The sequence below is a fragment of the Eschrichtius robustus genome, chromosome 1 (assembly GCF_028021215.1).
Source record: "Eschrichtius robustus isolate mEscRob2 chromosome 1, mEscRob2.pri, whole genome shotgun sequence".
Classification (NCBI taxonomy): Eukaryota; Metazoa; Chordata; class Mammalia; order Artiodactyla; family Eschrichtiidae; genus Eschrichtius; species Eschrichtius robustus.
The window spans coordinates 35789174-35793825 of NC_090824.1; the positions used below are offsets into that span (position 1 = coordinate 35789174).

A 4652-nucleotide genomic window follows, 5' to 3' on the forward strand; every position below is an offset into this window, starting at 1 on the left:
GACTTGAGGACATGGGGTGGGAGGGGGAAGCTGGGGCGAAGTGAGAGTAACATCGACATATAAACACTGTGGAATGTAAAATAGCTAGTGGGAAGCAGCAGCATAGCACAGGGAGATCAGCTCAGTGCTTTGTGGTGACCTAGAGGGGTGGGATAAGGAGTATGGGAGGGAGGCTCAGGAGGGAGGGGATATGGGGACATATGTATGCATATGGCTGATTCACTTTGTTGTACAACAGAAACTAACACAGTATTGTGAAGCAGTTATACTCCAGTAAATATCTATTTAAAAAAATAGATAACACTTAATGTTTATATGGCAGACACTGTTGATTGCCTACCCAATAGCCATTCCGCTTCTTCTCTTTTAGCAGAGCCCCAACTCTACTTGAAGTGTCAATGTTCCCACACACACACACACACACACACAGAGGACAACTTCTGATTGATCTATGCTAATCATAGAATCCCATTCCTCTTTGCCAGAGAATACCAGTGACCTGAATGGCCAATGAAGTCCTGGGAAATGTTTCCTGTCTGATAAAAGAGAGAGTAGCAAGAGGAGAAACAGTCCTCCTCCACATGCTTGCCCTTTGTGCTTGGGATGGCATTTTGGGAAGACATGATTCTTGGAATGTGGCAGCCATCTTATCACCATGAGGGGAGACATTACTGATCTACTAAGAAAGGCAGAGCAGAAAGATGGACAGACCCTAGGTCCTTGCTGACCCTCAGTTGCTGCCCCCATGTTGGACCCACCTACCTCTAAGCTTTCTGTTACATGAAATAATTAAATGTCTTTATTGCTTAAGCCACTGGTATGTGGTTATTCTGTTATTTGCAGCTGAAACAATTCCTGACACAAATGGCTTTGAAATGTACCTCTGAGTACCCCAAATTTGTTGTTAACAAATATCAGAGACTTCACATTACTCCAATCAGGTATTTAACATAGCTTTCTCAGGGCCTGAAGTGTTTTCACAGGTGGCTTTTATTGACTGTGGTGGCTGACATGTTGGAGAATGGGATTCATTGCCATTAGGATTCTGCCACTCCTTTTGTTTTTGTTTTTTTTGTTTTGTTTTGTTTTTATTTTTATTGGGCTATAGGGGATGGGTTGGGAAATACCTCTTTAAGTTATGCCCTACTAGGGAAATGTCCATTCTGATTTTCCTGGGGCAGCTTTCAGAGCTTTTTCTTTTTCTTGGAACTGCTGCCCTTGCTGGCAGCAGCCTCTTCAGGTCCTCTGCTGAGAGGCTCCTCCTTGGAAGAGAATTTCCTCTTTTTCTTGGGGACCCTCTTGTTTCCTGACTCTTCAGGGTCACTATCTGGTTCCACTTTGGGGAAAGATTCCTTCCTCTTGGGAAGACTTCCACTGCCAGCTGTCTCTTCAAGATCACTACTGACCAGCTCCTCCTTGGAAAAAGATTTCTTTTTTTTGGGTTTGGAGGAGACAGATGGGTCTTCCATTCCATTCTCCTGAGGAGCTTCCTGGGGCTTTTGCTTTTTCTTCTTTTTGGGTCTTTCACTTGTCTCCTCACATTCCTCTGGGGTACTACTGCTGTTTTCTGAAGACGCCAGGGCAATCGCAGCCAGCCTTTTCTTTTCCTTCTTCAAGCGTTTCTTCTCCTGTTTCTCCAGCTTCCTAGTAATCTCAGCAGCCGCTTCCTCTGCCTGAACCATTGCCTCCTTCATGACATCCAGATTCTTTCGTGGAATCTCTCCAGTCTCATAGAAGGACAGCCACTCCTCAACTTGTTCTCGAAGCTTCTCCCCAAATACACTGGTAGGTACCTCAGAGAAGCAATCAATTCGTGAGGCAATACTGCATTTGTTTGCCAGGTATCGGGAGATGCGGCCTTTGTTCTTGGCAGCTGCTCGGCCAATGAAGGTAGAGTGGAAAATGAGTCCATATTTTGGGGTGTTACCCCTTGTCTTCAGGGCTCTGGAAAGTTGGTCCCTGTGCTGGGCCCAGGGAATCACTCAGACACCAGGACTGGCCATCACCCCCATAGCAGAGGCCTGTACAGGTCAGGAAGCCCTGGTCAACCATCACCGTGATCCTTTTGTTTTTTAATCAGTGTTCCAATCCTCAGTTCTTTCTTATTATATTCCCTGCCTCTTCAAAGGAACTGGCAGGGTGGAGCTACAAACTCTTTATCTGTTTCTTGAGACTGGGAATAATTTACCAGTATGGTAGGGAGAGTCTTTCCAAAGATGTCCACCTTCTAATCCTCAGAACTTATGATGATTTTACTTTACGTGGTAAAAGTGGCTTTACAGATGTGATTAATTTAAGGACCTGCAATAGGGAGATTATCCTGGGTTATATGGGTGGGTCCAATATGATCACAAGGGTCCTTAAAAGTAAAAGGGGGAAACGGAAGAAGAGCATGAGAGGGATAGGTGATCGTGGAAGAATGGGCCGAGAGATGCAATGTTGCTGGCTTTGAAGATGGAGGAAGGAGGCATGAACCCAGGGACGCAGACAGCCTCTAAAAAGGGGAAAAGGCAAGGAAAGGGATTCGCCCCTAGAGCTTCCAGAAAGAAATACAGCTCTGCCAACACTTTGCTTTTAGCTCGGTGAGACTCATTTTAGATGTCTGACCTCCAGAGGTGTAAGGTAATAAATTTATATTTAATTTGGGGTACTTTGTTACAGTATCCATAGGAAATGAAAACAACTAGTTGACCTTATTGACTGCAAAAGCACCCCTGGTTCAGACAAGTGTCTGGGTGCTGCCTGCTTGAAGGAGCAAACTATAAATCATAAACTCGCCAAAGCCAGCGGGACTTTGGAGTAGTCCTAGTTTGGGGAGTGTCAGGAGTACGTAGTTCTCCTCAGGGGAGAAGAAAACCCCCATGAGATGAAAGACGCAGCACAAGCCCACACTGGCTTGGAGTTCTAACTTCTTGTTTAACACTTTGGGAACAAGGACTTTGTATTCTGTTGACTTTTCATTGAGCTTCCCTCTCCCAACTCTCTTTTTCTTGCTAATGCCGGTGGCAGAGACCAGAGTGTATCACTTACATCCTGTGAGCAGTCCTGCTGTTAGTAAGACCCTCAGCCCAGGCTGCAGGGCGGAGAGTGTGCTCAGACTCTGGCCCGCTGGAAAGACGTAGCCCTTTCTTTTATCAACAGCAGCAAACAATTGGTCATTCATTCAGCAAACATGAATTAAGTGCCAATTCACTGCACAATGTGAGATGCTGGGGATACCATGCGGTACAAAATAGATACGGCCCCATAGACTAACGGCAAACATTTATTTCTCACAGTTCTGGAGGCTGGAAGTCCAAGATCAGTGTGCTGGCGTGGTCAGGTTCTGGTGAGGACCCTCTTCCTGACTTGCATACAGCTACCTTTTCTCTGTGTCCTTATGCAGCAGAGGGAAAGCCCTGGTCTCTTCATTCCTTATAGGGACACCAATTCCATCATGGTGTCCCTATTCCATCATGGATATAGGGCTCCATCCCCATGACCTCACCCAAAACTAATTACCTCCCAAAGATCCCACTTCCAAATGCCATCACATTGGGGATTCGGGCTTCAACATAAGAATTTGAGGGGGGACACAAACATTCAGTCCACAGTATCCCCCTAAGTTCCTCTGGGGAAGATAGATGTTAAACCAAAAGACAACAAATAAATATATAGTGTCACTTATGATAAGTGTGGTAAAGGAGGCTACTAGGATACTAAAAAAGAGAATAAAAGAGGGAACTGATTTAGATCAGGGGGCCATGAGAGGTATTTCTTAGGAAATGATACATAAACCGAGACCCAAAAGATAAGTAGGAATTTATCAGGGAAGAGAGATCCAGGCTCAAAGAGCACCATGTGCAAAGGCCCAGAGGCAAGAAGGGAGGGGGCAAGCTGCTGTGGCAGTTGTATTGTATATAAAAGAGAGCGGGGCACAAGAGGAGCTGGTGCCTTTTAAATGCCTTTGATGGTTTCAGACTAAAGTTTTGGTTTCCTTTTGTCAAGCTTTCTGAGGCATTAACTATGAATGCTCATTTACCGAAGAAAAGACAGTATAGAACAAGTCTCAGGCCCCCAAGCGCCATGATGCCAACCAGCCTGCAACCTGTCTCTCTCTAGAGGATGCAGGGCGGGGCAGGGGTGAGGGGAGGCAGCACCGCTTCTCTCCTTTCCGTCCATCTTTCTTTCTGGCCCAGCTTCTTTGCCATAACCTCTGGAGACTTTCAAAATTAGAATCATTACCTAAATAGGGAACCTGCAATGCAAATCAAATGAGAGGCTGCAGCAGGCTAATGAAGGCCAGTGACCTGGCGATCTAATGAAGATGAAGGGTTCTGTTACAGGTTAAGGACACCACCGCATCACCTGCTTAGAGCAGGAGGAGGTAAATTCAGGATTTTTAGTGCTCAGGACAAAGTCAAGTAAAAATGAAATATATATCTCTATTTCTGCTTATATCTATTTACCTATAGCTACATCTATATCTCTATGTCTCTGTATCTGTATCTATCTATATATATCCGTGTGGCAAGGGGAGCAAAATAATATTTAGTTGCCTTGACAGGAAAAGGACTCTTCTTTTTTTTTTTTTTTTTTAAAAGATTGATTGATTGATTGATTGATTGATTGATTGATTGCTATGTTGGGTCTTCGTTTCTGTGCTAGGGCTT

General features: G+C 44.8%; 1 non-coding gene and 1 pseudogene across 1 annotated transcript; both read right to left on the minus strand.

Annotated features, from left to right (window-relative positions):
- Positions 1-1184: 1184 nt before the first annotated feature.
- On the minus strand, positions 1185-2057 carry LOC137750431 (nucleolar protein 56 pseudogene; annotated as a pseudogene).
- LOC137752652 (small nucleolar RNA SNORD86) lies at positions 1977-2062 on the minus strand. The gene has a single exon (XR_011071249.1). It is a non-coding gene; the product is annotated as a small nucleolar RNA SNORD86 (small nucleolar RNA).
- Between the last annotated feature and the right edge of the window lie 2590 nt (positions 2063-4652).